Consider the following 21,572-nt stretch of genomic DNA (forward strand, 5'->3'; position numbering starts at 1 on the left):
GTTTTTGTAAAGGGGGCAACTTGGCGATAAGCTGATGCAGCAAGCAAAGTAAAGGGAGGAATCATCATATTTCTTAATATATATAATTCCGTTACGTATTGGCCATTTCCGGCGCTCCCACTGCCTATGCAGTGCGCTCCACTGGCCGATCAGCTGCCACGCAAGGGTGCTTGGGTGGCATTGTCTCGGTGCTGTGTATACTCTTCTCCCCCACCCACTGCCAGCCTGGACACATCTCTCACAGCATAAGCTGCAAAAATTACAACTACTCTTCAGGAGGGAGGGGAGAGGAAATGGAACGCTGGAGTCAGAGGAGCAGATACCAGTAGCTGATGGTTGGCTGGGAAGGAGACAGGGTTGCCAACGCCAGGCTGGATATTTCTGGGGTTGAGCCTGGAGACGATGGGGTTTGAGGAGGGGTGGGACCTCAGACAGGTGCAAGGCCATAGACTCCACCTGCGAAACCAGCCATTGACCCCAGGTAACCACTGCTGCCAATCTCCAGGCGAGGGCTGGAGATCACTCTGCATTACAACTGCCCTTCATGTGGCAGACATCACTACCCTTGAAGAAAATGGTGGACTCTGTGTCATTATATCCTGCTGGGGTTGCCACAGCAAGTTGACACTGAGTGCTCAAGGCCGCAGCACTCACCCACAGCCTCTTTCTAGAGCTCGTTGTATTTATTTCCACAATGGGCCTTCTTCCTAGTTCCTAATACAAAGGAAAATAGAACAGAGCCTTGCACTTCCTCCTGCCTTAGAAACCATGGGTTCCACCAGTGTCAGTACACAGGCAGTATAAAAGGTGACGAGATAAATCCCACAATATTTTTGAATGTTGCTAAGTGACCCTCAGTGTTTTTTTTGCTGGGACTATCTACACATTTCCCATTTTAATTCTCTGCAAAACTAAGTATCCTTGCAGGCAGATACTAAAGGATTTCCCCCCCTTCAAATTCTAGGAAATAAAAGCAGTAACACAAAATTGCAGATGGTTGGGAGGGGGGAATTAGAGCATTGCCATGTACTGTTATCAGGTAGAGGCCATACAAGTTTGGCAGAGGTCCTGTTCTAAGGAGAAAACATTGACCTCACTGAAAGTAAGTTTTAAGAATTCATGCCAAATTTGTGCAAAATATATTTACAGCCCAACAGGGGCATAAACTTCAGGTGAGTCAGAGGCCTCAAGCCCCCTCTGGGATTTCCCCATGGGGACAATCCCCCCCCCCAAGCTGCCAGATAGCATCAGGAAGCTGCTCAGGCTGCCAAGTTCAGTCAGTCCTGTTGGTCTTTGTAGCAGATTATCAAGTTCACTGAAAGCATAGGGCTGGTTTTGTTTGTTTTTAAAGACACGAGGGGGAGGGGACCTTCAGTGGATAATACTGTATGTGAAGAAGTAACAAAGAGAGAGCCTGGAGGGTAGAAAAGAGAAAGATTAACAGAACTGGCAGAATCCATCTAGCCATCAGAATGCCTCAGTGGCTGGACTGAAGAATATATTTCATGCAGCCTGAAACAAAACCTCTGATGTAAGTAATGGATCAAGAGAATTATGGCCTGCCTTTGCAGATGGGATAATAGTAATTGCAATATTACAGTGTCCTGGTGGGCCCTGGCTTAGACAAAGAAACAGTCCCATCTCCATTTTATCTTTAGCTGGGGGAGAGCTAACCTGATAGCCCAGGTTAGCCCAATCTTATCAGATCTTGGAAGCTAAACAGGGTCAGCCCTGGTTAGTACCATATTTGGATGGGAGACCACCAAGGAAGACCAGGGTATCTATGCAGAGGCAGGCAATGGCAAACCACCTCTGGATATCTCTTGCCTTGAAAACCCCACGGAGTTGCCATAAGTCAGTTGTTATGTAAAGTAACGGTAAAGGTTTCCAGTCGAATCCGACTCTAGGGTGTGGTTCTCGTCTCCGTTTCCAAGCCGAAGAGCCAGCCCTGTCCAAAGACGTTCCCATGGTCATGTGGCCGGCGAGGCACAGAACACTATTACCTTCCCACCGAAGTGGTACTTACCTACTTGCAATGTCTTGCTTTCGTACTGCTAGGTTGGCAGGAGAAGTCAGTTGTTAGTGGATAGCAAAAAAGAAAAAGAAAGGGTGTGTAGAGAAAACCTGATTCCCCAAAGGTGGCCTATCTAGACCCTCCTTTAAATAAATAAATATTTCCATCTCCATTTTATATTTAGCCTGCGGTGCCTGGGGTGCAAAAGCCTGTTGGCCAAACATTGGAGGGGGGGGGGTTGAACTGAGACTTGATGCCCACATTGTGGAAGCTGATTTTGAGATCCTGCAACTTGCTTTAGAGAAAATGAAATGCAAGAGATGAGGCTATTTCTGCCTTTAGCCATTTTTGCCTGTATTTGTGTATCTGTACATGAAGGGGGAGATATAGATTAGGTTCCCTAAATATGGAAAAGTGAGGCAGTTCTGCTGTCCTGTATCCTACTTCAACCAAACAAGGCCAGGGTATCTGAGAAAGCAGTATTTACTGTGGATTCTAAGACTCATGTGGAGATTCATACTAAGTATCCAGTATGTAAGCAATGTAGCTGTTAGAATAACCTGTGCTTCGCTACGGTATTTAACTTCCGTAAATCCAGCTTCAATATTGATGATGTAAAGTTTGAAATGTAACATTTGTTGTAGGAATTCTAATGGAGAAGATTTTAGTGTACAAAATGAAGTGAGACATACGTACTTTTTTTCTCTCTACTGAAGGACCTCTCTGTAGACTGCTGGGGCGGACTCCCTCATGGCTTTAAGCACCCTGCAACTGCTGCTGCACCTGACAGACAACCACCTGTTAGGTGTAGGAGGTGGGGGGAGTGTGTTGGAAGCCATCAGAGGGGCTGGGCCAGCAACATCGCTAAGGTGACCCTGCAGGAGCGGCATCCCTGGTCCTGCTCCTACACCTGACAGATACTCACCTTTCTGGTGTTGGGGGGGTGTTATGTTTAAAGGCATCAGGGAGGCTGGGCCAGCAGTGGGGCTAAGGCAATCTTGCTGAGCAAACCTCCCCGGTGGCTGTAAGCATCCCACCTCCTCTCCTCCATCTGACAGGCAGCTGCCTGTCCAGTGTAGGAGGGAAGAGTATTAGGAGCTACTATGGAGGCGGGGCTGGCAGGATCACTAAGGCGTTACTGCTGGGGTGGTAACTCCCTTGTGGCTTTAAGCACCCTGCAACTGTTGCTGCACCTGACAGACAACTGCATGACAGGTGTAGGAGGGGGGAGCATGTTTGAAGCCATAGGGAGGCTGGGCCAGCAGCTTTGCTTCACCTCACAAGCAGTTGGCCACTCCTGATTTCCTCAACTGTCATTAGCTCTCTGTAGCCCTCTGTAACTGTTTTGTTTTTTTAAACTGAGCTCTGCAGCTGACCAATCAGAGAGTGGGGGGTGCAAGGAGACAGCAGCCTGGCAGCTGCATAGGAATCAATTGGGAGTGTATTTTACCCCTTTTGACCCCTTTACGGGTTGAATTCCTAAAAATCCCTTCTTAGTGAGCACCTACGTCATGGTAGGAGCGCTCTCCCTGAATTTGGTGTTTCTAGGTCCAGCAGTGTGGCCTGTGCGTTGATTTTACGACAAGGGGACTTTCTTCTATATACGGTATATAGAAGACTGGGGAGACCAGTTCAAATCCCCACTTAGTCATGAAGCTCACTATGTGACCCCAGGCCAATCACACACTCTCAACCTAACCTACCCCACAGGTTAGTTGTGAGGAAGAGAGAGGGAGGGAGGGAGTATTTTCTTTCATACCCAATGAAATGTTTACCCTTGTTGTCTCAGTGAAGGAGTTTATGGTATCTTTTCTCTCATTTTACAGAATCCTCTTTCTTTGATAGAGATTCAGACTATTAAAAGTGAAAATAAATGTAAACCACAAGATTGTTGATGGCAGGCAGTTTTTGGAAACTATGTATAGCTTACTGATGGGTAAGATCAGTAAGATCAATGGATGGCAGCAAATTAGCATGTAAATGCAAGAGTTAATGAAGAGATGTGAGAATGAAGCTAGAATCTGGCAGCAGCCCCAAGACAAACCAAGACAAAACACAGGGTTGAGCTTGGTTTGTCTTGGGATACTGTGTATAGTTCTGGTCACTGCACTTGAAAAAGTGTATTGTTGAGCTTGAAAAGGTACAGAAAGAAGCAACCAAAACAATCAGGGGAGTAGAGCAGCTGCCCTAAGAGGAATCACTTTAAACATTTAGGGCTGTTTATAAAATTATGTAGGGCTTGTAGAGAGTGGACAGGGAGAAACTCTTCTCCCTCTCCCATAATACTATAGCCCAGGATCATCCACTGAAGCTGAAGAGTGGAATGTTCAGGACAGACAAAAGGAAGTATTTCTTCACAGAGTATATAATTTGTGGACGTTACAGCCGTAGGTTGCAGTCATGGTCGCCATCTTGGAAGGCACGAAAGGGGAGTGCACAACTTCATGGAGGACTAGGCTATCAATGTCTACCAAACATGACAATGTTTACTAAACATGACAATGTTTACGAAGGGAGCTTTGGCTCTCAAAAGCTTATACCCTGAAACTTTTGTTGGTCTCTAAGGTGCTACTGAACTTGAATATAACTAATCATGATGGATATCTACTCCCTCTCATACCAGAGGTAGTATGTCTCTTTAAATCAGCTGTTGGGGAGTACAGGCAGAACGATGCTATTGAAGTTTCCTGTTTCTGGGCTGCCTAAAGGTAGCTGGTTTGCCAATGTATGCACAGAATGCTGGACTTGATGGGCCTTTGTCTAGATCCAGCATAGCTCTTCTTATACTCTTTATGCTCTTATCCTTCCCTGATATAAAATAAATATTAATGGTTTTGTGTGAAATGTCAATACAGGCTTAAACTCCTCAGGTCCTTTCACAAAGCATGCTGACCAAAAACACCTTAATATGCGTTCATCTAAACTATTTATATCCCCTTTTTCCCACTGTTCAGAGCAGTGTAAGACCCTATTTAAGTTCAAACAGTTAAAATGTAAGAAAAATTAATACTGCAATGGTAGTATTTAGTCAAAACTCTGTAAGAACACACAACACAGGATGGGCGGGGTATAAATATGATAAATAAATAAATAAATAAGCAACAGTCCAGAAGGCAACTAAAAGTCACAAGCCAAATAAAACAGTAAATTAACCAAAATTAATCAAACATTTGTGAAGTACTGCCCAGTTCAGAGGGGCAAATAATCCAGGAACCAGAAGTACAGGGTCTAGTTTCCTTTGAATAAGAACACTGGAGAGTTATGTTCTGATTATAACGACTGTTTCATTTACAAATATTCAAACAGAGCATTTTGGCAGGGTATTCCTAAGGCAAACACAGCACAACCTCAACCTAATTATTAGCAAACAAATCAGTGTATCAAAGGAGAGCCATATTACAGCCTTAAGAAAACATCGCAAAAGAATGAGTATTTATCCTTCACAAAGTCCATAGGACAGCTTCCAGAAAGATACCATGGCCAAAGGTATCAAAAGCCTCTGAGAAATCTAGGAAAATTAATTTGCAGTCTTCCTGATCTATAATGGTACAGAGACATCAACCAAAATGATCAAGGCTGTTATATTTGTGATGCGAAAGGAGGAGTCTTCACTAGGGTTGCCAAGTCCTTTGTACTCACCGGCGGGAGACTGCCTGTTGGCTCCGGGAGTTGCTGCGGGACCCGTGCACACGCGCGCCGGCTGCACATCACAGGAAGTGACGCACGATGTAGAGCACGTTGGGGGCATGGCCCCGATCAGCAGAGGGAAAACCATAGAGTTTTCCCTCTGCCGATCGGGGCCACGCCCCCAACGTGCTCTACGTGGTTGCGTCACCTCCGGTGATGCAGCCACGCTGCGCTTCGGGGGGCAGGGTTCCCCCCGGGGCCCAATTCCGCCGCGGCGGAAATCGGGCCTCCAAAGCCACCCGCCCCCACTTGGCAGCCCTAGTCTTCACACAGATTAACGTGAAACTCTTTCAAGGATTCTCCACGGAGCACAAAACTAAGGCTTGAATCCTATGGTTTGTTTTGCAAATGGTAGGTAGCACTTTCCCCCTATGCAAAAGGCTCTTACATCTGCAGAAGAGCCTTTTGCATCAGGGGAAGGCAGAAGAAATCTACAGGATACAACCCCATTTTGGGGGATTTGAGCCAAGCCAATACTGAACCCAGCAAAAGCTTTGAAAGTGAGGACACAGCTGGTGACCCTAGGAGTTTTAAGTATTCAGTCATCACACAGTGCTAAAGAGATCGCTGTCCCACACTACAGCCACGTGGATTCTGTATGTATCTATCCATTCTCAACTTTTCAAATTCAACCATCAATCTTGTGGACTCAATGCAGATACAACTATCTAGTGCGGTGGCACCGCTGAATGTGTCCCTAAACTGCACTTTATTTTTATCGCCATCGAATGAATGTTTTATATTGACTTGTCTATGTTTTTAAATGATGTATTTTATTCTATTACTGTAAAATGTATACAGCTTATCAGTTCTTGGAAGCTGCCCTGAGCCCGCCTGGCGGGGAGGGCGGGGTAAAAATGAAATAAATAAATATATATAAGTGAGAAGAAGAAATAGGGAGATTATGCATCAGATTTTTTTACAAGGAGTAGAGAGCTTTTGGAAGGACTGCGGTGGCTCAGAGGTTAGGACACTGAGTTGCAGATAACAGTTCGAAACCCTAGTGCTGCATGATGGAGTGAGCTCCCGTCTCTAGCACCAGCTCCTGCCAACCTAGCAGTTCAAAAGCAAGAAACTGCAAGTAGATAAATAGGTACCACTTCAGTGGGTAGGTAACAGTGTTCCATGTGCCTTGGCATTTAGTCATGCTGGCCACATGACCATGGAGAAGTCTTTGGACAACACTGGCTCTTCGGCTTGGAAACGGAGAGGAGCACCACCCCCTAGAGTCGGATTCGACTAGCTTTCAAGCAAGGGAAACCTTTAGCTTTACTTTTAGAGAGCTTTTGGCAATGGCAAGGGGAGAAGGCAGAGAAACAATGAACTATTTGAGAAGTGCCATTAGGCAACATGCTTATGGAAAAAGCTTATCCCCAATAAATGCTAGTCTATAACTTGCCAAAAAAAACCCCACCAAACTCTTTTGTTTTTGCAGCAACAGATTTATTTATTTACTTCATTTATGCCTTTCTCCCCAGTGGTGGCTTACATCCTTCTCCTTGCCTACATTTTATCCTCACAACAATCCTGTGAGGTATTTATTTGTATGTATGTAGAGCCAGTTCGGTGTAGTGGTTAAGAGTGTGAACTTTAATCCAAGTTTGATTCCCCATGCCTCCACATGCACATGCTGGTGTGACCTTGGTTCAGTAACAAGTTCTTTCAGAGCTGTTCTCGAAAGAGCAGTTCTCAAAAGAGCTCTCAGCCCCACCCACCTAACAGGGTACCTATTGTGGGGAAGGAGAAGGAGACAACCACTCTGAGATCCTGAGTAAAGGGCAAGGTAGAAATTTAATAATAAATAAATAAATAAATAAATAATTTCTTCTCCTCTTTATATCCTGCTTTCTCCACAATGGGGACCCAAAACAGCTTACATCATTCTCTTCTACTCCATTTTATCCAGATAACTCTGTGAAATAAGTTAGACTGAGAGAGTGTGACTCGCCCAAACATACATAATAGTTTATTTCTTGATCTCAGTTTTGAAGAGAAAACTATTTGTTTGAGCAGAACACAGTGAACCAATTTATTTTACACTTCCCAGAATATGGAAATAAATTGATATAACAGTTTACTTGTGTGTTTTTCCCCAGTCAAGAACATTACACAATGTTCTTATTGATACAAAAGCTGCAGCTAAAACAATCCGTGTATGTACTATCTAGATAAGTGGGAAAGGGGAACAGAAAGGGAACAATGCACTGGCATATTGCGTTCATCCATGCGGATTTATATCAAGGTGAATTAGCATCAAGATACATCTACCATCACTCCTCAGGTTTATCTTTGAGATACCTTGACTAGGAGGAGTAAGTATGGAAACGTGAAAGCTTAACTGAATACTAACAAAAAATTTAGAAGTCATTCCTAACATCATTCCATTTACCAACACACCTTTCAGAAAACATTTCATTACAGTAGCATCCTATTGCCTATGTAAAAATATAATTCAGTTTTGGGAAAGCAGAAGGAAGAGGAACTTTCAAAAAAAGGGGGGGAAGTGAGTTCAAACACATTGTGGAACATGTGGAACAATGCTTTAATGTAGCACATCTAGACACAACTATAGAGAAGCTGTTAATCCCCCCCCCAGCCCCGCACTAGTTCCCAATATGCCTAAAACAGCAAGAACTCTGACATCAAATCTACTCTGGCGTTTTACACACAAGCACATCTTACAACTGCAGCAAGAGCACAGAACTCAAGAAAAAGGGACAAAAGGAAAACCCAAACAAGGCACAGAAGACAGGTAATATTTCAGGACAGATCTCTGCCTCTTTCAGGAACTGTGTTGAGTAGCACCCTCTTGTGGGGCCACTGCAAGTCTCCTTTCCTTCTTGGAAGCAGAACGAAGCAGTGAAACAAAACCTGAAAACAACCTGAAAACATGTTACAATCTGAAACTAATAGTTTGGTTTCAAGAAATACACCAGAGTGTACAGGGAAGAAGATTCTCATCCAAGTCCGAACAGCCAAATTACGCACACAAGGATGTACATGTATGAAAATAAAAGGATTTCTGCTGTGCCAATTATCAAATATCTGAATGTTCAATATAACAAGGTTTGATCCTCTGTAGTCTAATGGCATTTTTGCATGCAATGCTAAGGCTGTAACTGGAAGCATGTTTACTTTAGAGTATGTCTAACCAAATTCAGTGCGACCTAATTCTGAGTAAACTTGCACTGAACGGGGCAGAAGGAAACCTTTTAGTCCGGCAAGCATCACTTATGATTGTTTTTAATTCAGCGGGGAGCCATTTCCAAATCGAATATACATTTTAGCCAATGTAGATCTGCCAATTACTGGTGCTTAAAGTACAATAATGGATTTTTAAAATGGTGGGGAGAACTGCATATTCTCTCACTATAAAACATCAGCAAGGTAAATACCAAAAGATGCATAGAATATATATAATACATAGGTCAAGGCTAGCATGAAAAGAACCTGGAAACCACGATTATGGTAACTCAGAAATGCAGTTAATGCTACTTAGCGCACACACAAACTAAACCCCACACAGATTATAAACATTACAAAGCAAAAGTTACTGTTTCTATAGTAACTTTAACTCTGACATGCTCTGCACAGCATGATCCTAATACAAAATGCTAAATATATTCAACTTGAGAAAAATTCAAGATTATTATTAAAACAGCCATTTTGCATTTGCTAACCACTTTGAGCACAACCTCCAAATTTCAATAACCTGGAGCTGGCACTACCCATTTCCCTTCTGCTGTGAAGAACATCAAAGCTAGATTTAGAAAAGTGGCATATAAATATTTATATTAAGGACAAGTTACAAAAATCCTGTCCTTTGTCTCTAACAGCTATTATCCTTCTGTCACATGGAAATCCTATATATTAAGAGCTGTTCACACAGAATATGGTCAGGCCTTAAAATATACTTGTTTCTGTTCTACCAAATGGCTAGGACTGAAATTCTTAAAATCCTTCGATTATGGTGATAGGGTTTTTTTCTTTTTTTCAGGACAACAATCACTATCTTTATTGTATAAACGAAGTCATATTACAATCCAGATGAAAATACAAGGAATTCTGCACTAGACAACATTTAGTTAAACTGTTTTCTACAACTGAGAAAAACTTGACAAGTCAAATTAACTCAGTTTGACCTTGTAGTCTACAAAGTGTCAATTTCCTAGACATTCCCCATGTTGTTTTTTAACTCCATGAACCCACAAATCACAAGTTCAACAAGTCAGCATAAAGATCTGAAAGCAACAACCATTTTATATAGTCTGTAAACCTCAAAAAATTGTGAAAATAACTTTTTGGTAAATATGGCTTTCTGCGCAATTCAACTGCAAAGTGAAGCTTGTAAAAATGTGGCTTCAGCAACATAATGCTTAAAAGAATGTAATCATCACACACTTGAATCATTTGCACTCTTGAGGCCACCCGCTAAGAAAAGAAACTCCAACTGCATTTCTATGGTATACTTCACCATCCAAGCACTCAAACCATTAGTATGATTCATTGCTACTACAGAAAGCACTTGGGGAAAAACTGCCCAGTATAATAAAGCTTCAAGCACACAGTTGCCAACATTAGATTCCAGTATTTCAAACCTAATCATGCTGGCTCTAATCCAGAGATAATGGAGCACAACTAAGTGCTATGCCTAACTAGTAACACATGAGTAACAACCATGTACAGTAGATTCTAAGACCAGGCAAGTAAATGCATTTCTACATACATTAGGTAAGACGGAAAAGCTAAGTTTCATCTATGTTGTGCAGTATCAACAGGAATTGCATTGGCTGGGTAACAAGAGCCCAGTCTGTCCCTCTTTTTACACATGATGCTCTGTTGTGTCAATTTATGAATGGAACGTATATACTGGATCTTACAGCTCCTTGCACTATACACTGCTATATGCAGCTTGCTTACCAGTTGCCAATTTTCTGTCAGGTTTCCCAGTTTGTGCAGAATCTTACAGACTATTTCAGTGTAGCATAGAGCAAAACCCTGTGCTATAGTAGATCTGTTAGTCTTTGACGGACCACGGGTACCACTGGACTTAAAAAAAGAAGAAGCAAAAAACAGATAAGTACAGATCAAAGATTTCCAGTGTCTATGTATTACACTTGCTTGGTCAATAACAGCTGAAACAGCCTCTGTTCCGTAACTGTTCTAGACTGCAGCAATCATATCATATAGAACAGCTAACCTCATGATCCCTTGCAAGTGATCACTTGCATAACAAGCCCTCAGCTGTCTGTGGCATGATGGCAGTCATCTCTCTGGTAAGCCAATTCTTCATCACAACCATCACATATGGCCAGTATGGGACAGCACCTACTTAGTGTTTCAGGGGTTAAGGATCAAAAATAGGCGACAGAGTCACCCCCTAATCCCCCCCTCTTCAGCATGAAGCCCTGCGCATCCCATTGCTTAAGCAACTCAAGCAAGATGGAAACACCGACCTTGGGCAAAGATGCAGATTTGTTTGCCAATATATTTCAGTTTTGAAAATTCTAGTAAAGAGCATAAAATACAACAGCTGATGTGTGGGACAAAAGCAAGATGCATGCGACTATAAAAATAAGGTTCACTGCTATGAAACATAAAAATATTCATGTCTAATTAGTCAGGGTGGATGGTACTGACATCATTTTCTGTAGAACAGTGCACATGACTATTGCTTCTGTACCTATCATGAAAATAAAACTTGCCATTAGGCAACAAAGATTTCCAGTGTCTATGTATTACACTTGCTTGGTCAATAACAGCTGAAACAGCCTCTGTTCCGTAACTGTTCTAGACTGCAGCAATCATATCATATAGAACAGCTAACCTCATGATCCCTTGCAAGTGATCACTTGCATAACAAGTCCTCAGCTGTCTGTGGCAGGATGGCAGTCATCTCTCTGGTAAGCCAAGTCTTCATCACAACCATAACACATGGCCAGTATGAGACAGCACCTACTTAGTGTTTCAGGGGTTAAGGATCAAAAATAGGCGACAGAGTCACCCCCTAATTCCCCCCCTCTTCAGCATGAAGCCCTGCGCATCCCATTGCTTAAGCAACTCAAGCAAGATGGAAACACCGACCTTGGGCAAAGATGCAGATTTGTTTGCCAATATATTTCAGTTTTGAAAATTCTAGTAAAGAGCATAAAATACAACAGCTGATGTGTGGGACAAAAGCAAGATGCATGCGACTATAAAAATAAGGTTCACTGCTATGAAACATAAAAATATTCATGTCTAATTAGTCAGGGTGGATGGTACTGACATCATTTTCTGTAGAACAGTGCACATGACTATTGCTTCTGTACCTATCATGAAAATAAAACTTGCCATTAGGCCGAAAGCAACATAGCACCCTGCGCGTTTGTTCAGACATCAAGCTTAGGGACGATCACCCGTCCACACTGAACAATGGCTGTGCCTGCACCAGTTACCCTTGCTTAATGTCTTTTCACTTTTGTTTCTCTTTGCTGTTGTAGTACTGATATTCTTCCCACAGAGAGCCTAGAGCCAATGACACAGCACAAGCTTAGCAAACCCAAGGAAAAGGATAGGCCATATACCATGTATGGGCCAATGAACCAATTCAGCATAGGGCAGTTAAGTAGACTTATATGTTTTTAGGACCTGCTCCCTCCCTGAGAACTGAAGAAGTGAGCAGTGACTCACTAAAGCTCATACCCTGCCACAAATTTTGTTAATCTTTAAGGTGCTACTGGACTCTTGCTCTTTTCTACTGCTACAGTTCTACAGCTACAACATGGCTACCCATCTTGAGCAATCCCTGAGAACTGTCGGCTTAGTTAGTTTGTTTGGTAAAATGCACTGATCAGTTTTGATGTAAAGTGAACAAACGAGGGGACAACCTTAAAGCACCTTCTTATGTTTGTCAGAAACAACTCTACCACTCTTTTCTTAATTAGTTCTTTTAAAAATAAGATTTCTAGAGGTGAAATCTGCCAATTAAGCTTTTTAAAAAAAGAAACAGAAAATTATTCTAACACTGAAGGAGAAGGAATTGTCCAGTAGTCTGGATTATACTAATGGCATTACAGAAGAGGTAAGTAACTGTCACGAAGGTGAGAAAAACAGGAAGTTATGTGTTCATTAGTAATAAGTAGTGAGTTAACACTGAAGGCATTACACTGTGCCAATTATCTGAGTTATGCACAGTGACAGAGCATGCAAAAAAATTCCATGTTTTGCCTACTCTAAAACTGCAAAGACATTATTGGATGAAAATAGTTTGTTCAATGCGTCAGGGTAGTGAAGTTAGCATACCCAAATGGTTGGTGGATATTTTTAAAAGATCAATGTTAGGCACTTTCTGTTCAACCATTAGCAGCTCAAGACATTGCAAGTAGATAAATAGGTTCCGCTTTGGTGGCAAGGTAACAGTGTTCCGTGTGCCTTGGCGTTTAGTCATGCCAGCCACATGACCATGGAGAAGTCTTCGGACAGCGCTGGCTTTTTGGCTTGAAAATGGAGATGAGCAGTGATCCCTAGAGTCAGATTCGACTGGCTTTTGAGCAAGGAAAACCTTTATGAGGAAGATAGGCAAAACTCAATTGCTCAGATTGCACAGAAGATCAGCACAGATAATAGCCCGGCTCCTGATCGGGGGGGGGGGGGGGGTACAGCAATTGTATAAATACGATGAACAAATACATACTTTCCAGTTCTTCAACCTCCTTCTGTTTGTTTTATTAATTTGTATCCTGGACCCCCCACACACAAACAATGGAATTCAAGGCAGCTTACAAAGGAATCCTGAAAAGTGTCCCGTCCATGAACTGACCAAACCCAGGCCCACTTAGTGTCATCCAGATTGTTGTATCCCATTGTCCCACACACACACACACACAATCCAGGCCTTCTATGAAAATATTGGGCTACACCTGCATCAACTTCTTAGCAGATAAAAAACCCACATACAACCAAATTAATCAGCTCCAGGTTCCACCACCTACTGACCTCATATGCATTCAGTCTACTATGAGCCTAATCCTGGTAGTGTCTATCTGCACAAGGTCACCTAAGTGTCCCCATGCATGTTAAACAAGAACTAAAGTAAAATGGTAACAAACATCCAACCTAAATTTAGTAATCTTACTACATGATGAAAGACAAGAAAATCATATGGTAATAGGATAATACATTGAAAGACATGACAGTCAGGTACATGGCTTACGTATATGTTCATTTCAATGCAAACCTCTGTTCCTCCTCAAAGGGAGATACAAACATAACCTCCATGACTTTCAGGCTCACCAGCGGGGTGCAGAGAGGGAGAAGATATCTCAGGACCTTAAGACCCAGTCTTGTCAGTATCCTGTGCAAAATGCGGACCAGGCCTACAGCTTTAAAATAGTGCTGGAGTCTTGTTCCACCCCAACTATCTGGGACCTAATAGTCTATTTGATCCTTCCTGCTGGAAACAACAATAGTCCAAATATCTCACACTGATCCCTTGAAGGATGAAAGCAGAGGAAGCGCTTGGTAGTCCTTGTATTAACAATGCGGGAGATAAATTTAAGGTGTTGGGACAAAATACAGAGCCAACTGAAGAAGCCAAAATAGGTAGTTCTACCTTGTCTTGTGCATGAAAGCCCATGACCACACTCTTGTCCCAGGCTTATTCTCTTCCAGCTGAAAAACAGCTTTCTATTTCTACACAAACTCTGTATGTCAATGAACCCAGCAAGCTAATAAGTGAGTAAATTAACTTCTGCCAAGTCCCAACTGCAATGAATCCATAACACAGCCAAGTCCTGGGACAAAAGGTGAACTGAAATATCACAGAGTAACTAGCAGCCCCTGAGGGATCAAGCTGGTATCTAAACTCACCAAAGGAAGCAGTTGGCCTTTGTACAATGAGCATTGTTCAGGCACTGAGGTCAATATCCTTATGAAGCCAAGCAGTATAATTGCTTTTTGGCTAAAGGTCTCTGTAACTTGATTAATGCAGCATTCAGACTAGAACAGCACTGTGTGCAGTTCTGCTGGGCCAACACATTCTAGAAATGACTAAAGCTGACACTCACCTGCAACACAGCAAGTCTCCAATAATACTCTATAATGTATACACGATTTATCCACGTGGCATCAAATCTACTGACCTTAGTGCAATAAATCAGCAGAGACTCAGAGGAAAACATGTACTTCTGGTCACTGAGCCTTTGTCTTCTGGTATCCAGTATGGAAGTCATTTTAGAACTTTGGCTTTCTGTGCCCTTTACAAATCAACATGTACATCCATCTACTGACATTCATATACAAACATGACCACCAGCTGTCTCTTCTGCTCAGCCACAATTCCAATTTCTTCCCCCCCAATACTTCCACCATCTCAACCCTACAGTCCCTAATTTCCTCCCTGCCCCTTTTGCTACTGCAGCCTCTGCAATCCATAGTGCTGCTTTTTTCTATAAACTGCCTACTCCTCTCCCTACTAGCCCACCATAATGACAGAACACAGGTAAAAACACTCTGTATCTGAAGACTTTCTTTGCCAGACACTGAGTAGAGAAGCTTACACATGAGCCAAAAAGGAGGGCAGCCATTCAAATAGTTGGAAAGATCATGGATGAATTTACAAAGAGCCACATTAATCTATAAAACTTTCGCATCTATGGAAGAAGCAATAATAAGACTTCAGCTCAGTCATTGTTTCAGAAATGTGTGCTCCATATAAATCTCAGCCCAGAGGCTTCCAAGACAGATAACAAAAAACAATAATGAAACCATCACTGATTAAAACAAATCAGCAGTAAAAATCAAGACACATTTTTCTAGTTATTTACTTAGATGAAATTACCTTTGCTTTTTCCACATTTTTATTCAAAGCCCCTCCCCTCCCCCCACTTCCACTTTTAAGTTGGGAATGTGTCCATGTTCATTTCATTACAAAAATAAACAGAAGTCTTATGGCCACTTAATTACTAATTTCTCAACTGCTAACATAGAAGCCACTCATCAGATGTATTCAGCTTCAAGCAAAGTGGGCTTTAGTCCACAAACAGTTGCACTGCAGAAAAGAATTGTTAGTCTTTAAGGTACCCTGACTTGGATAGCCCAGTCTTGCCAGACCTAAGCTAAGCACCAAGGACTACCAGGGCCACTACACAGAGGCCGGCAACAGCGAACCACCTCCAAATTATCTCTTGCCTTGAAAACCAGGGGGGGGGGGTGTTACCATACATTGGGTGTCGCTTGACAGCAGAAAAAGGTGTCACATGTCTTCTGGAGGTTTTTTTGTGCTTTTTTTATGTATTGGTCTTAGAGGTTCCATAACACTGTCTTGTTTTAGCAGCAACAGACCCAATACCACCACCCCTCTGGCATTTGTTTTCGTTTCATTAACACACAACTTGGTAGCAGCTGTTCCTATTTCTATGATGAAATACAGAGATTGATGGATAAAGAAATGCCGATCACCTATGTTAATGAGAAGTACACACTTTCCGGTATTTTGAGATAATGGTGTAGTTTCGTTTCTTTAGTTCTTTAGTATACAACCAGTCTCTAAATAGGCTGTACAGCTTCAGCTGGGAACCAAAACTCACACATTGGAAGCCATTAGTAGAATGTGATTTCCTTTCTCATCACCAGCTGCACTATCGTTGCTATTGGGTTTTTGTGAACAGCACAGTTATGTAACTGGTATGGTACAAACTGGTATAAACAGAAGTCTTCTGGCACCTTAAAGACTAACAGTGTTTTATTCTGCTATCAGCGTTCATACACTACAGCCAACTTCATCTTCTGTGCATTGTAGCTGGGTGATTGTTATGGTCATATACTGAACAATACATGGGATGTCACACACCCAGTACCCAAGCTATATCATATAGTTCTGCTTTTAATTGGGGGAGAGGGATGAAGAGCTACTCTGTTCTGTTTCATAACTACTCTTGGAAGGAGCGGACAGAAACAGAAGGCTACCAATTGTCCCACAACCATGCCTTGCCATTCCAGAGTATTAGTTGCCTCCGTGACAGACTGCACTTTTAAAAGCTTAGAAGTGCTGTAGAAACAGGTGAAGGACTGTGAAGGACTGTGAAGGGTTAATTCTTCACAGGAACAGAGAGCCTTGAGTGACATGCTGCTCCAAGCAAACTGATTGGTTAGCATCAGCTGATCAGAGAAAGACTTCTGAAGTGGATGCTGAGGAGAAGTTAGTCTGATTTCAGCCCTAGCTGAGAAGAGCCAGTTTCTGAAGTCAGCCCTGACTGAGAGCAGTTTAACACAGACAGGAGAATTGGGGGAAATTTGACAAGGAAGTTTGGGAAGTAGGCGAAGACTCCCATTCGGGCCAAAGAAAAGGGACAGATCTTCTAGGGAGAGGAGAATTTCCTTACCCAGTCAAATAAGGATTTAACTATGAAGAGTGAAGAGATCCATGGTCTGCTTTGGCTAGAAATTGCCTGTAAAAACTTAAGATTAAAACAATTAAAAACTTAAAACTTAAGAGTCAGTTAAAAACTCAAGATGACTATTGGTGTTCCAAGAGAAAGGGGTTGGGTATGGGAAAGAATGTATCAGCCTTCTGGAAATCAAAAGAGAAAATACTCAAAGAAAGTATACTGGAGTGTTTGGGAAAACACTGGAAAAAAGGCCTCTCAGCATAAAGATTTAAGTACCTATGAATAGCTTAAGACACTCTCATTAGCCTGGAACACTAGAACGAAAGTCTGTTCATGTACTGATTTTACCTCAGAAATGTTCAACCCCTGATTTCAACGGGGCTCCCAATCCTTTCCTGGGCTGAGCCAACAGCCAAACTATCGTACCGTGACAGGATGGGACAGCCAGAGTTCTTCAGCAAAGAGGAAAACACATTACTAGGTGGCTCAGTCAGTAAAAGGAAATAGAAAGGGAAGGAAGTGGACGAGGCCATCATAGCCTATAACACTGGAAAACATGTACTTCTTGATTCATTTTTAAGAAGAAAAATAAGATCTCAACACTTCATACAGGAGGAAGGAGACCAGGTATGTCTCAGCTGCTGCAGAACTTCAGCACCCAGTTGCTTGTCCAATATTAGCATTATAAGTTGTTCTTCAAAAACTGTCTGTCCAAGCCTAAAAGTGAGACTTAAACTCAAAGACTTTGTATTCAGTTCCCACAACCTTACCTACAAACAGTGCAATTCTGTACAAAGTTGCTCCATGCTAGGCATTCTGATACCAATGAACTTAGACTGCAGTAACTGTGCATTAAATTGCACTGTAACACATACAGCATGGGTACTCCACCTTGCTGGACACATGAACACTTTCCAAATTTTAAGGAGATAGTGAGCAAAAATATGGCTGGGGGGGGGGGCTCGACCCACGGGCAAAATATTTGGAGGCTTCAAGCCAAGTATCCTCCAGTGGCGGAGGTAGCCATTTCCAAGTGGATGCCTCCTGAGCTGTTTTGAAGCACCTCCTACTCCAGTGTTGTATGAAAATTAGAACTGGCTGCTTGCTTTGGGGACTAGGAAATACCAGGATGCCACTAACACCATATTGGGGATCAATATCATATGGTGAAGATATCCCACCCCACGGTTTTTCTCTATGATACATGCAGCCAGGGGATGGTAGAAGGAAAGAAACAATAGGAGTTAAATATTGACCAGCTTTGCATCAGTATGTTCCTTCTGCAATGACAGTTCTGTTCCCACCTTTCCAATACACTGAAGCAGTACCCCCTAAAGAGCTATGACGACTTATTTCTTCCACCAGTTTTATATCCAAGAAACATGTCACTGCTACAGATTTTTTAAAATGACAATAAAGTAGACCTAATAGATTTGAAGATCAGGCACAATACGGATTTTTTCATCCATAACATTTCATTTGAAGGTGTCTTTACTACACCTTTTTTTAACACACAAAAGAGAAAGGCATTAAATTTTTGTAAGATTTCCATAATCAAGAAAAAAACCCATGTGAAAGCACAACCAGAATTGAACTGCTTCTCCTATCTAGCACTGTAATCAGCACTGACATTTAGATATATCACACCTGACAGCCTTCTCTATCCTACTGCTAAAGTTTCAGAAGTCCTGAATCTGTGAGTCTTACCAGCGTATGCCATTACTGCAAGTAGCTTCTAGGCAACTCAAACTGAACTTCATATTCTGTAAAGACTTTTGCTTGCAAGCCAGAAATTGTATGAACAGTTCCATTCATATCACATGTACACCTTATGTAGACTCAAAGCTTAGCTATAATTTGTATTCCTTAGCCACAGTTATGTGTAACATTTAAATTCCTAAATAAGGGTTGTCCAACAAAGCAGGATGTGAAACTATGGTTTCAAGTGTTTTTGCAAAGTATGGTCCTTATCAACCATCCACATACTCTGAACAAACCACCATATACAGCTCTTGGAATTTGCCACTTAGAACAAAACTTAGCTCTGCAAGCTAAACCATAGTTTAACTGATTAAAATGTTTGGCATTTTCATCAGGATTAAGAGAACCATGGGTAGTACTAACTATAGTTAAGGATTATGTCTGCACTGGGTTTTAGCCATGTCAAAAGTGTCAGCCACATACTTAACTCTTCAATGTTTTTATGGAAGTTCTGCATATATACAAGGCTTTATGAGCATGCTTTTAAAATCCTGATGAATTTTTTCAGTATGACTTAATTCTATGCTTACATTTGTATGCTGCTTATGATTTTTACATTAACTGGTAACCTGCCCTAAGCTGATTTTTATACACATTTATCTAAAACTGTAAATATTTGCTCATGCATTAGATTAGAATGACCATCATCTTCATAAAGCTTATTAAACACTGTTTAAACACACCTGAACACTACTCCAAGCACATCTGAATCAATTTCTGAGCAAATGTTTACCATTTAAACTGAAACCCCATTTATTCCAGAGACATGAAAACATGAATCATGAGAAAAACAATCATTGCAGTATATAAACACTGCTCATAATACCAATACATTACTACGTATTTACTCAAAATATTAATGATGAGGTACTAAAATCAAGCCATCTACAAGGAAATACTGCAAATGATCTACATTTCAATGTTCTGTGTTCTACAGTTTATTAATCATGATACAGAATACCTAATGTTGTTGTCACAACTGAAACTTTACAGCAGAAGAAAACAAGTATAGAGAATTTAAAAGCCAACCTGAAAAAATAATGTTCACTCTTTGGTGAGTTAGACTAATTGAAATGTACAGTTAACATACATCATACTTCTTCCTCACTAAACTTTTAACATATCATTAATAGCAACTTGCCATCCTGTTTCTCAAAGCCAGGCTTCCATTTTTAACAATGTCTTTATTAAGGCAGAATTCAGTGGACCTTGCTTCCCAGTAAATAAATTCATGAGACTGAGATGCCAGGGATTTGAAAATGTTACAAAGAGACAAATTCAGACCTACACAATAAAATTAGAGCCTTTTTATTCTCCATTTTTTCATATTTTTCCAAAAAAAAATTAACATTCCATTTAAAAACGAACATTCCTTCATCCTTGGATGTAGAACAGTCCAAACCACAAATATTTTATATGTACATGTTCAAGATTGCATTAAAATGCAGCCCTCAGTGCTGCACTTGGTACTGTTCACCATGTCAGTAATATCCAAGGCCAACAGGAGTGTGGGGTTCACAAGAAGGGGGGGGGGTAATTTCAGGAACCCTGATTCTGAGACTCCCCAAAGAGCCTATTTGTTTTTAATACCTATGTTCTGTTTCTACACAGCTAGCTAAGTATGCCATTTATCTCCCCCAGTTAATTATACATAACTTGAAGATCTGCTGACGTGCTAAAATATTAGCGTTTCAGGCTCCAGTGCTTTACTGCAGTAAACTCAACCCCACCCCCCTGGTTCTAAGGGCCTGAAGAAAGTTCGGCATGCCAAAAACAACGAGCAGACGGAGGGCCAGGGACCTCCCTCCCACTACAGAAGAAGAAAGATGCATCCTCCCACTTCTGCGGGCTACAGGCGAAGAAAGATGCCTCCTGGTCTATCATGAACGTAAACATTCTGTTAGGGGGGTGAGAAATCCCTTCCAAGAGATGAGCAATGACCACTGTGGATACACGAAGAACAGTTCACTCTCCCCATCACGGTGAACCACTAGCTTAGAAAACGCCGCGGATGTGATGATTTATCACCAGCACAGCCCACACACCACAGATGCCACAATTACACTCTCTCTGCTCGTTAGATACCCTTCATAAACAAAGGAACGTGCCTTATGTTTCTCTAGGAAGAGAGCTTTGCAGGTCCAGTCTATTAGGGATTCGCCAACGCCACACCACGAACGAGGAAGCAGGAGGGGATGCTGCTGCTGCTGCTTCTCCTTCCTCAGTCCCGAGGAGGGGGCCGGGAGTGGCCACACCCACCGAGAGACGCCTGCTCGCCTCCGCGCGCGCCTGAAGCTCCCTCTTCGGGGCTCCTGACGGCTGAGGCGAAGGAAAGAAGGTCTTGCGGCAGCCTGCCGAAGGAAGCCGCTTCCCTCTGCTTCCCCGCCTTTTCTAGGCCCCGGTGCATCCCTGCGTGTGCTCCCGAAAGGCTCGCTAGAAGAGGGCAAATGCAGCGGGTTTGGGGGAGGTTTTCTGATGCGCCAGGCACTCTGAAAGGCCGCGCCCCCCCGCTTCCTTAACGCAGCCCCCACGCTGTGTTTCGGGGCGGGCTGCAGGCGGGGGCGGCTCTGACCATAGAGAAGCAGCCCGGTGACTCCCACACCTACCCGCCTACGTACCTCCAGAGAGGGGGCGAGCACTGAACGGAGGTCTTCAGCCAAGGCTGGGGCGCGGATGGTCGCCGCTGCCAACTGAGGAGCCCTTCATGCTCCCGCGGGAAGACAGGCGAAGGGGAGCGGGAG

The 21,572-nt window shown here is 42.4% G+C and overlaps 1 protein-coding gene across 1 annotated transcript in view; it reads right to left on the bottom strand.

Annotated features, from left to right (window-relative positions):
• NCOA7 (nuclear receptor coactivator 7) overlaps positions 1-21,522 on the bottom strand; it is a 113,255-nt gene extending 91,733 nt beyond the window's left edge. Inside the window, exon 1 of the mRNA XM_015423829.1 lies at positions 21,450-21,522. The gene's annotated coding sequence lies outside the window, so the exon portion shown is untranslated. The remainder of the gene's footprint in view (positions 1-21,449) is intronic.
• Between the last annotated feature and the right edge of the window lie 50 nt (positions 21,523-21,572).

The sequence above is a fragment of the Gekko japonicus genome, unplaced genomic scaffold (assembly GCF_001447785.1).
Source record: "Gekko japonicus isolate JY-2015 unplaced genomic scaffold, Gekko_japonicus_V1.1 scaffold186, whole genome shotgun sequence".
NCBI classification, from domain to species: domain Eukaryota; kingdom Metazoa; phylum Chordata; class Lepidosauria; order Squamata; family Gekkonidae; genus Gekko; species Gekko japonicus.